The sequence below is a fragment of the Pristiophorus japonicus genome, unplaced genomic scaffold (assembly GCF_044704955.1).
Source record: "Pristiophorus japonicus isolate sPriJap1 unplaced genomic scaffold, sPriJap1.hap1 HAP1_SCAFFOLD_278, whole genome shotgun sequence".
Lineage (NCBI taxonomy): Eukaryota > Metazoa > Chordata > Chondrichthyes > Pristiophoridae > Pristiophorus > Pristiophorus japonicus.
In genome coordinates this window covers 426,910-439,101 of record NW_027252538.1, presented here as the reverse complement: position 1 = coordinate 439,101, position 12,192 = coordinate 426,910, and the positions used below count along the sequence as shown (strand labels likewise).

Sequence of the window (12,192 nt, the reverse complement as noted above, 5' to 3'; positions counted from 1 at the left end):
GGACTTCCCTACTTTCATACTCCATCCCCCTTGCAATAAAGGGCAGCATTCCATTTGCCTTCCTGATTAATTGCTGCAACTGCATGCTAACGTTTTTAGTTTCATGTACAAGAACCCCCAGATCCTTCTGTACTACAGCATTTTGTAATTTTCATATTTAAATAATTTATTTTTTTATTTTTCCCACCAAAGGGGATAACTTGACATTTTACCACATTATAGTTCATCTGCCAGATTTTTGCCAGCTCATTGAGCCTATCTATATCCCTTTGTGGATTATTTGTGTCCTCCTTTCAACTTGCTTTCTCACCCATCTTTGTATCATCAGCAAATTTGGCTACGTTACACTCAGTCCCTTCATCCAAGTCATTAATATAAATTGTAAATAGTTGAGGCCCCAACACTGATACCTGCGGCACCCCACTATTTACTGATTGCCAACCAGAGAATGACCCATTTATCCCGACTCTCTGTTCTCTGTTAGTTAGCCAATCCTCTATCCATGCTGATATATTACCCCCAACCCCATGAACTTTTACCTTGTGCAGTAACCTTTTATGTGGCAACTTGTCAAATGCCTTCTGGAAGTCGAAATGCACCTGATCCACTGGTTCCCCTTTATCCACCCTGTTCATTACATCCTCAAAGAATTGCATCAAATTTGTCAAACATGACTTCCCCTTCATAAATCAATGCTGACTCTGCTTGACCGAATTTTGCTTTTCCAAATGTCCTGCTACTGCTTCTTTAATAATGAACTCCAACACTTTCCCAACCACAGATGTTAGGCTAACTAGTTTCCCGCTTTTTGTCTGCCTCCTTTTTTAAATAGGGGCATTACATTTGCAGTTTTCCAATCTGCTGGGACCTACCCAGAATCCAGGGAATTTTGATAAATTACAACCAGTGTATCCACTATACCTGCCGCTACTTCTCTTAAGACACGAGGATGCAAGCCACTCCGTTGCTCTTGCCTCATAACCCTGCAAATATTTCCAACTCAAATATTTATCTCTTTTGAAAGTAACGTGAATCTGCTTCCATCATCCTTACAGGCAGTGCATTCCAGGCCATAACATCTGGCTGCTTAATTTTTCCCCCTCGTGTAGCATCTGGTTCATTTGCCAATCACCTTAAATGGGTGTCCTCTGGTTACCGAACCTTCTGACACTGAAAATTGTTTCTCCTTATTAAGAGAGTTGGTGGGCTGGAGGAGGTTAAAGAGATAGTGAGGGATGAGGCCTTGGTGGGATTTGGACAAGAGGAGTATTTTAAAGGTTGAAGCCACCAGCTATCTCTCCCAGTGCAGAATGTGACTCACTGCTAACAGGAAAGATTTTTGTTTAACGACTAAAGATGCATAATGAGGGTAAATCAATCTCTGTACCTTTAACTAACAGCAACATGGACCCCCGACACTGTAAATTGTTTCTCATTATAGAAGCATAGAAATTTACAGCACGGAAGGAGGCCATTTAGGCCCATTGTGTCTGCGCAGGCTGACAGAGAGCTATCCAGCCTAATCCCACTTTCCAGCTCTTAGTCTGTAGCCATGTAGGTTATAGTACTTCAAGTACACATCCAAGTATTTTTTAAATGTGGTGAAGGTTTCTGCCTCTACCAACCTTTCAGGCAGTGAGTACCAGACCCCACACCACCCTCTAGGTGAAGAAATTTCCCCTCAAAACCCCTCTAATCCTCCTACCAATTACTTTAAATCTATGCCCACTGGTTGTTGACCCCTCTGCAAATGGAAATAGGTCCTTCCTATGCACTCGATCTAGGCCCCTCTCAATTTTATACACCTCAATAGGGTCTCCCCTCAGCCTCCTTTGTTCCTAAGAAAACAAACCCAACCTATTAAGAGCGTTGCTGGGCTGGAGGAGGTTACAGAGATAGGCAGGCGTGAGACTTTGGAGGGATTTGAACAAGTGGAGGAGTATTTTAAAGGCTGAAGCCGCCAGCTATTCCTCCAGCCCAGAATATGACTCACTACCAATAGGAAGGATGTTACTTTAATGACTACGACTGCATAATGAGGGGAACTCAATCTCTGTCCCTTTAAGTAACAGTGACATGGTAAGAGGGAAATGAATGATCTTTTCAACATCTATTCCACTTGGCACTGAAGTGTCTGGAACTCATAATAGGAACTCTCGGGAAACAAGATATTGACAAATGTTAAACTGTTATGTTGAGAAAACAAACCTCGATTTAACTGTTAAAAGATAAATTCTTTAAGAGGGCTTCACACTGACTCACCTGACAGCCCGACTCAGGCTCCAACCCTCAAGCACCTCGATTGGCTGCAGAACACGCTGCTGCCTTGGCCCACTTGTCATGGCCTACTCCTGCACCTATGTTCTACGTTTCTATAGCAGGAATGGGGTATTGAAGTTGCATGTTCAGCCATGAACTCGTTGAGTGGCGGTGCAGGCTCGAAGGGCCTAATGGCCTACTCCTGCACCTATTTTCTATGTTTCTATGTCATGTATGCAACCCCAGGCAACCTGTATAACTCTGCCACCAAAGGGCTTACCTGTTGGAGTCCCAAGGGATCCCAACATCCCTTGGGAGCACTGTATATAAGCAGGCCTCCCACGCTGTACTAGCATTCTGGATGGAGTCTGCATAAAGGAGCTAAGGTCACACTTACTCATTGTCTACAGTATTCAGTTGCATTACTTTATTATGAGCATAACAGTTGGTGATGAGATAACGAACAACCACGCTTAAATGAAGAGAACTGTTGGTATCCTGGAGAAATTCTCAGAAGGGGACGATTGGGGGGCCTTCGTGGAGTGAATGGACCAATGCTTTGTAGTCAACGAGCTGGAAGGGGATGAGAACACTGCCAAACGAAGGGCGATCCTCTTAACCATCTGCGGGGCAACACCCTATGACCTCATGAAGAATCTTCTCGCTCCGATGAAACCAACAGTCAAATCCTATGAAGAACTGTGTACGCTGGTCCGAAAGCACCTAAATCTGAAGGATAGCGTTCTGATGGCAAGGTATCGATTCTACATGTGTCAGCAGTCTGAAGGCCAGGAAGTGATGAGCTACGTCGCCGAACTAAGGCGCCTTGCAGGACATTGCAAATTCGATGGATTCCTTGAGCAAATGCGAAAAGACTTTTTTGTGCTTGACATTGGCCATGAGGTTATCCTTCGCAAACTGTTGACTGTTGAAACACCGAATCTGAGCAAAGCCACTCACTCACCTACTCACTCCCACTCACCCACTCACTCACATTCACTCACTCACTCCAACTCACTTACTCACTCACTTACCCACCCACCCACCCACTCACTCCAACCCACTCACTCCACTCCACTCACTCACCCACTCACTAAATCACTCACTTGCTCATTCTCCCACTCATCACTCACTCACTCACTCCAATGTTGGGGATGTCCAGAACAGGGGACACAGTCTAAGGATAAGGGGTAGGCCATTTAGGACTGAGATGAGGAGAAAATTCTTCACTCAGAGAGTTGTTAACCTGTAGAATTCCCTACCGCAGAGAGTTGTTGATGCCAGTGCATTGGATATATTCAAGAGGGAGTTAGATATGGCCCTTACAGCTAAAGGGATCAAGGGGTATGGAGAGAAAGCAGGAAAGGGATAGTGATGGAATGATCAGCCAAGATCTTATTGAATGGTGGTGCAGGCTCGAAGGGCCGAATGGCCTACTCCTGCCCTATTTTCTATGTTTCTATGATAGCCCAGGCATTTATGTCCACCAGCGATAACACCAAAAACATTTTGCAGCATAAAGAGGTTTCGGCAAGTACTGTTCACAAAGTAACATCGTTTTCAGGCAGAACGTAAACGCCGGCAGCTGCACGACCTCAGATGACCCAGAGTCCACCATCAACCATTAATTCGAGGCAGTTAACACCTTGTTGGTGCTGTGGAGGTGATCATCAAGCCCATCAATGCCGCTTCAAACACTATGTGTGCAAAAGCTGTGGAAGAATGGGACACCTCCAGCGAATATGCAGATGAGCCGCAAAACCTGCAAACCATCACATTGCAGAGGAGAACAGATCCATGGCGGATCAGGCTGAACTAGAGACTCGAACCAAGGAGGCAGAAGTGTACAGGGTACACACTTTCACCACGAAATGCCCACCGATCATGCTAAAAGTTTAACTGGATCGAATTCCAGTATCCATGGAACTGGACAAGGGTGCGAGGCAGTCTATCATGAGCAAAAAGGCCTTCGACAGGCTGTGGTGCAACAAGGCACACAGGCCCAAGCTTAGCTCCATTCATACCAAGGTAACAACTTACACTAAAGAGCTGATCCCTGTAATTGACAGCGCAGCAGTAAAAGTCTCCTATGATGGAGCAGTGCATGAACTCTCACTATGGATTGTACCAGGAGATAGCCTCACACTGTTCAGCAGAAGCTGGCTGGGAAAAATCTGTTGGAATTGGGACAGTATCCGAGCACTCTCGTCCATCGACCTCGGGCCCAGGTTCTGAGCAAGTTCCCGTCATTGTTTTAGCCAGGCATCGGAAGTTTCTCGGGGTCACAGGTACAGATCCACTTGGTTCTTGGTACACACAAGGCACGGGCGGTACCATATATGATGTGAGAGAAAGTGAAAATTGAGCTGGACAGGCTGCAGTGAGAAGGCATCATCGCGCCGATGGAGTTCAATGAGTGGGCCAGTCCTATTGTTCCAGTTCTCAAAGATGACGGCACGGTCAGAATTTGTGGGGACTATAAAGTAATGATTACCTGTTTTTGCTACAGGACCAGTACCCACTACCGAAGGCAGACGACTTATTTGCGACTCTGGCTGGAGGAAAGACATTCACCAAGTTGAACCTGGCTTACATGACGCAGGAGCTGGTGGAATCTTCAAAAGGCCTCACCTGCATCAACATGCACAAAGGTCTGTTCATCTACAATAGGTGCCCGTTTGGGATTTGATCGGCTGTGGCAATTTTCCAAAGGAACATGGAGAGTCTGCTACAGTCGGTTCTGCACACCGTTGTTTTCCAGGACGACATACTGGTCACAGGTCGGGACACCATCGAACACTTGCAGAACCTGGAAGAGGTTCTAAGTCAGCTAGATCGCGAGGGACTCAGGTTGAAATGCATGAAGTGTGTTTTCCTGGCACCAGAGGTCGAGTTCTTAGGAAGAAGAACCGCGGCAGACGGCATCAGACCAACCGACACCAAGACAGAAGAGCCATCAAGAACATGCCGAGACCACAGAACGTGACAGAGCTGAGGTCGTTCTGGGGACTCCTCAACTATTTTGGTCATTTCCTACCCGGTTTACGCACCTTGCTAGAACCCCTACATGTGCTACGCAAGGGAGACAACTGGATATGGGGGAAATCACAAGAGGCTGCTTTTGAGAAAGCCAGAAACCTGTTATGTTCCAACAAACTGCTTGTCTTGTATAACCCATGTAAACGTTTAGTGCTAGCTTGCGATGTGTCTTCATACGGGATCCGGTGTGTGTTACAACAAGCTAACGAATCGGGAACATTGCCACAAGTCGCCTATGCGTCCAGGAGCTTGTCCAAGGCCAAAAGGGTCTATAGCATGATTGAAAAAGAAGCTCTGGCATGCGTTTACGGGGTGAAACAAATGCACCAGTATCTCATGTTTGGTCTCATGTTTGAGCTGGAAACTGACCATAAGCCGCTCATATCGCTATTCTCAGAGAGCAAAGGGATTAATACCAATGCCTCTGCCCGCATCCAAACATGGGTGCTCATGCTGGCTGCATACAACTATGTAATCCACCACAGACCAGGCAGAGAAATGCACTGATGCTCTCAGTTGGCTACCATTGCCCACCACCGGGGTGGAAATGGCACAGCCTGCAGACTTGCTCTTGGTGATGGATGCATTTGCAAACGAAAAGGCACCCGTTCCAGCCTGCCAGATCAGGATCTAAACCAGCCAGGATCCTTTACTATCCCTTGTAAAAAACTGTGTCCTCCATGGGAGCTGGTCCAGCGTCCCAGTGGAAATGCATGAAAGATCAAGCAGTTCCAATGGAGCAAAGACGAAATGTCCATACAGGTGCACTTTCTTTTGTGGGGTAATCTCGTGGTTTTGCCCGAGAGTCATAGAAACATAGAAATTAGATGCAGAGCAGCCCAAATGGCCCTTCGAGCCTGCACCGCCATTCAATAAGATCATGGCTAATCATTCAACCTCATTACCCCTTTCCGCTTTCTCTCCATACCCCTTGATCCCTTTGGCTGTAAGGACCATATCTAACTCCTTTTTGAATATATCTAACGAACTGGACTCAACAACTTTCTGCGATAGAGAATTCCACAGGTTCACAATTCTCTGAGTGAAGAAGTTTCTCCTCATCTCGGTCCTAAATGGCTTACCCCTTTTTCTTAGACTGTGACCCCTGGTTCTGGAACTCCCCAGCAACGGGAAAATTCTTCCTGCCTCGAACTTGTCCAGTCCCATCAGAATTTTATATGTTTCCATGAGACCCCCTCTCATTCTTCTAAACTCCAGTGGATACAAGCCCAGTTGATCCAGTCTTTCTTGATATGTCAGTCCTGCCATCCCGGGAATCAGTCTGGTGAACCTTCGCTGCACTCCCTCAATAGCAAGAATGTCCTTCCTCAGATTTGGAGACCAAAACTAACACAATATTCCAGGTGTGGCGTCAGCAAGGCCCTGTACAACTGCAGTAAGACCTCCCTGCTCCTATACTCAAATCCTCTAGCTATGAAGGCCAACATGCCATTTGCCACCTTCACTGCCTGCTGTACCTGCATGCCAAACTTCAATGACTGATGTACCATGACACCCATTTCTCATTGCACCTCCCCTTTTCCTAATCTGTCACCATTCAGATAATATTCTGCCTTCCTGTTTTTGCCACCAAAGTGGATAACCTCACATTTATCCACATTATACTGCATCTCCCATGCATTTGCCCACTCACCTAACCTGTCCAAGTCACCCTGCAGTTTCTTAGCATCCTCCTCACAGCTCACACCGCCACCCAGCTTAGTGTCATCTGCAAACTTGGCGATATTATACTCAATGCCCTCATCTAAATTATTGATGTATATTGTAAATAGCTGGGGTTCCAGCACTCAGCTCTGCGGCACTCCACTAGTCACTGCCTGCCATTCTGAAAAGGACCCGTTTATTCCGACTCTCTGCTTCCTGTCTGCCAATGAGTTCTCTATCCTCGTCAATACATTAAACCCAATACCATGTGCTTTAATTTTGCACACTAATCTCTTGTGTGGGACCTTGGCAAAAGCCTTTTGCAAGTCCACATACACCACATCCACTGTGTCCACTCTACTAGTTACATCCTCTAAAAATTCTAGAAGATTTGTCAAGCATGATTTCCCTTTCATAAATCCATGCTGACTTGGACCGATCCTGTCACTGCTTTCCAAATGCGCTGCTATTTCATCTTTAATAATTGATTCCAACATTTTCCCCACCACCGATGTAAGGCTAACCAGTCTAGAATTCCCTGTTTTCTCTCTCCCTCCTTTTTTAAAAAGTGGTGTTACTTAGCTACCCTCTAGTCCATAGGAACTGATCCAGAGACAATAGAATGTTGGGAAATGATCACCAATGCATCCACTATTTCTCGGGCCTTAAGTACTCTGGGATGCAGCCTATCAGCCCCTTGAGATTTATTGGCCTTCAATCCCATCAATTTCCCAAACACAATTTCCTGACTAATAAGGATTTCCTTCAGTTCCTCCTTTTTGCTAGACCCTCGAATCCCTAGTATTTCCGGAAGGTTATTTGTGTCTTCCTTAGTGAAGGCAGAACCAAAGTATTTGTTCAATTGGTCTGCCATTTCTTTGTTTCCCATATAAATTCACCAGATTCTGTCTGCAAAGGACCTACGTTGGTCTTCACTAATCTTTTTCTCTTCACATATCTATAAAAGCTTTTGCAGTCAGTTTAAATGTTCTCTGCAAGCTTCCTCTCATACTTTATTTTCCCCTCCTAATTAGACCCTTTGACCTCCTCTGCTGCATTCTAAATTTCTCCCAGTCCTCAGATTTGCTGCTTTTTCTGGCCAATTTATATGCCTCTTCCTTGGATTTAACATTATCCCTAATTTCCCTTGTTAGCCACGGTTGAGCTACCTTCCCCTTTTTATTTTTTACTCCAGACAGGGATGTACAATTGTTGAAATTCATCCATGTAATCTATAAATGTCTGCCATTGCCTATCCACTGTCAACCCTTTAAGTATTATTTGCCAGTCTATCCTAGCCGATTCACGTCTCATACCATTGAAGTTACCTTTCCTTAAGTTCGGGACACTAGTCACTGAATTAACCCTGTCACTCTCCATCTTAATAAAGAATTCTACCATATTATGGTCACTCTTCCCCAGGGGGCCTCGCACAACTAGATTGCTAATTAATCCTCTCTCATTACACAACACCCAGTCTAGTATGGCCAACTCTCCAGTTGGTTCCTCGACATATTGAACTAGAAAGCCATCCCTCATACACTCCAGGAAATCCTGCTCCACCGCATTGCTACCACCTTGGTTAACCCAATCTAGATGTAGATTAAAGTCGCCCATGATAACTGCTCTATCGCTAATTTCTTGCTTGATGCCATTCCGAACCTCATTACTATTGTTTGGTGGTCTGTACACAACTCCCACTAGCGTTTTCTGCCCTTTGATATTCTGCAGCTCTACCCATACAGATTCCACATCATCCAAGCTAATGTCCTTTCTGACTGTTGCATTAATTTGCTCTTTAACCAACAACGCTACCCCACCTCCTTTTCCTTTCTGTCTATCCTTCCTGAATGTTGAATACCCCTGGATGTTGAGTTCCCTGCCTCGGTCACCCTGGAGCTATGTCTCCGTAATCCCAATTATATCATAATCTTTAATAGCTGCCTGCGCAGTTAATTCATCCACCTTATTACGAATACTCCTCGTATTGAGGCACAGAGCCTTCAGGCTTGTCTTTTTAACACTCTTTGCCCCTTTAGAATTTTGCTGTAATATGGCCCTTTTTGATTTTTGCCTTGGGTTTCTCTGCCCTCCACTTTTACTATTCTTCTTTCTATCTTTTGCTTCTGCCCCCATTTTATTTCCCTCTGTCTCTGTGCATAGGTTCCCATCCCCCTGTCAGGGAAACGTTCATACGCGACCTACACAGTACCCATCCAGGGATAATAATGATGAAAGCTATAGCCAGATCCCATGTGTGGTGGCCCGGCATCAAGGTAGACTTAGAGTTGTGCATGCGCCAATGCAACAGTTGCTCTCAACTGAGTAATACACCCAGAGAGGCACCGCTAAGTTTGTGATCATGGCACTCCAAACCGTGGTCGAGGATCCACGTTGACTTTGCGGCCCATTCCTGTTTTTGGTTGTTGTGGATGCTTATTCAAAATGGATTGAATGTGTAATAATGTCTGTAAGCATGTTCCCACTGCCACATCGAAAACCTACGAGCCATGTTTGCCACACATGGCCTGCCCGATGTCCTTGTCAGTGACAATGGGCCATACTTCATCAGTGCTGAATTCAAGGAATTCATGACCCGCAATAGGATCAAGCACTTCACATCTGCCCCGTTCAAGCCCACATTCAATGGTCAGGCAGAATGTGCAGTCCAGACCATCAAGCAAAGCTTGAAATGCGTGTTGGAAGGTTCCCTGCAAACCCGCCTCACCCGAGTCCTGCTCAGCTACTGCACCAGACCCCACTCGCTCACCGGGGTTCCTCCAGCCGAGCTGCTCATGAAAAGGGCGCTCAAAACAAGGCTCTCTCTTGTCCACCCTGATCTCCATGATCACATCGAGGACAGGTGGCATCAATAAAACATGTACCATGATCGCGCAAACTTGTCACATGATATTGAATCAATGACCCTGTATTTGTACTCAGTTATGGATATGGTCCCAAATGGCTTGCTGGCACTGTCATAGCCAAAGAAGAGATTAGGGTGTTTCAGGTCAAACTTGCCAATGGACTAATATTCAAAAAGGCTTTGGATCAAATCAAACTGTGATTCACAAACAGCCACGAGCAACCCGATGAGGACTCCAACTTCGACCCTCCAACATACACACAAGTGGCAACCGACATCACGGTTGACCACGAAACTGAACTCACCATCCCCAGCAGCCCAGCAAGGCCAGCTGTCCAGCTGTCCAGCAGCCCAGCGAAGAACCAACCAACTCACTCACACCCGCATTTCTACCGAGTCTATCGACAAGGGAGCGAAAAACCCCAAATCGTCTCACCCTGTAAATAAGAGTACTATTGACTTTGGGAGGGAGTGATGTCATGTATGCAACCCCAGGCAACCTGTATAATACTGCCACCAGAGGGCTTACCTGTTGGATCCCAGCATCCCTTTGGAGCACTGTATATATGTTGGCCTCCCACACTGTACCAACACTCTGGAGTCTGAATAAAGGAGCTAAGGTCACACTTACTCATTGTCTACAGTACTCAGTTGAATTACTTTATTATGAGCATAACACCACCGATCTCTGAGCTCTCTTCCTGTTGGTTCCCAGGGCAATCAATTAACACTCGCCAACATTATGCTGCCAGATTAAGTTGACGGGCGCAGAGGAAGTAATAAATTAAGGCCGTGAATTTGAGTTAAGAAATAAAATTAGAGAAGCATGAATAAATAAATGAGGAGAGGCAATATAAACTAAAGGGTACAATCCTAAAGGGGGTGCATGAACAGTGAGAACTGTGGGTTTACGCGCACAAATCGCTGAAGGTGGCAGAAAAGGTTGAGAAAGCAGTTAAAAAACTTACAGGATCCTGGGCAGACAAAAGCAAGGAGGTTATGATGAACCTTTGTAAAACACTGGTTCAGCCTCAACTGGAGCAGTGTGTCCAATTCTGGTCACCGCACATTATGATGTGAAGGCCTTAGAGAGGGTGCAGAAAAGATTTACAAGAATGATTCATGAGATGAGGGACTTCAGTTACATGGATAGACTGGAGAAGCTGGGGTTGTTCTTCTTTGAGCAGAGAAGGTTGAGAGCAGAATTGATAGAGGTGTTCAAAATCATGAGGGATCCAGACAGATTAGATAGAGTGGTTGCAGGGTGGCCAAGACTGAGAATTAAACATACAGGGGTATCTGACGATTTGGAAAGATAGACAAGAAGGGAAAGGAGGTGGGGTAGCTCTGTTAATAAAGGATAATATCAGGGCAGTTGTGAGAGACGATATTGGCTCTAATGAACAAAATGTTGAATCATTGTGGGTGGAGATTAGAGATAATAAGGGGGAAAAGTTTATAGGCCCCCAAATAATAACTTCACGGTGGGGCGGACAATAATCAAGGGAATAATCGAGGCATGTGAAAAAGGAATGGCAGTAATCATGGGGGATTTTAACCTACATATCGATTGGTCAAATCAAATCGCACAGGGTAGCCTTGAGGAGGAATTCATAGAATGCATACGGGATTGTTTCTTAGAACAGTATGTTACAGAACCTACAAGGGAGCAAGCTATCTTGGATGTGCTCCTGTGTAATGAGACAGGAATAATAAACGATCTCCAAGTAAAAGATCCTTTCGGAATGAGTGATCACAATATGGTTGAATTTGTAATACAGATTGAGGGTGAGGAAGTAGTGTCTCAAACGAGCGTACATAAGAACATAAGAATTAGGAACAGGAGTAGGCCATCTAGCCCCTCGAGCCTGCTCCGCGATTCAAAAAGATCATGGCTGATCTGGCCGTGGACTCAGCTCCACTTACCCGCCCGCTCCCCATAACCCTTAATTCCCTTATTGGTTAAAAATCTATCTATCTGTGATTTGAATACATTCAATGAACTAGCCTCAACTGCTTCCTTGGGCAGGGAATCCCACAGATTCACAACCCTCTGGGAGAAGAAATTCCTTCTCAACTCAGTTTTAAATTGGCTCTCTCGTATTTTGAGGCTGTGCCCCCCTAGTTCTAGTCTCCCCTACCAGTGGAAACAACCTCTCTGCCTCTATCTTGTCTATCCCTTTCATTATTTTTAAATGTTTCTATAAAATCACCCCTCATCCTTCTGAACTCCAACGAGTAAAGACCCACTCTACTCAATCTATCATCATAAGGTAACCCCCTCCTCTCCGGAATCAGCCGAGTGAATCATCTCTGTACCCCCTCAAATGCTAGTATATCCTTCCTTAAGTAAGGTGACCAAA

The 12,192-nt window shown here is 45.4% G+C and overlaps 1 protein-coding gene and 1 long non-coding RNA gene across 8 annotated transcripts in view; one reads left to right on the top strand and one right to left on the bottom strand.

Moving 5' to 3' along the window:
* The window catches only part of LOC139247648 (uncharacterized), a 497,861-nt gene that overhangs the window by 161,607 nt on the left and 324,062 nt on the right, over positions 1–12,192 (bottom strand). The window lies entirely within an intron of this gene.
* The window catches only part of LOC139247638 (zinc finger protein 229-like), a 401,943-nt gene that overhangs the window by 375,930 nt on the left and 13,821 nt on the right, over positions 1–12,192 (top strand). The gene's annotated exons all lie outside the window — the stretch shown is intronic.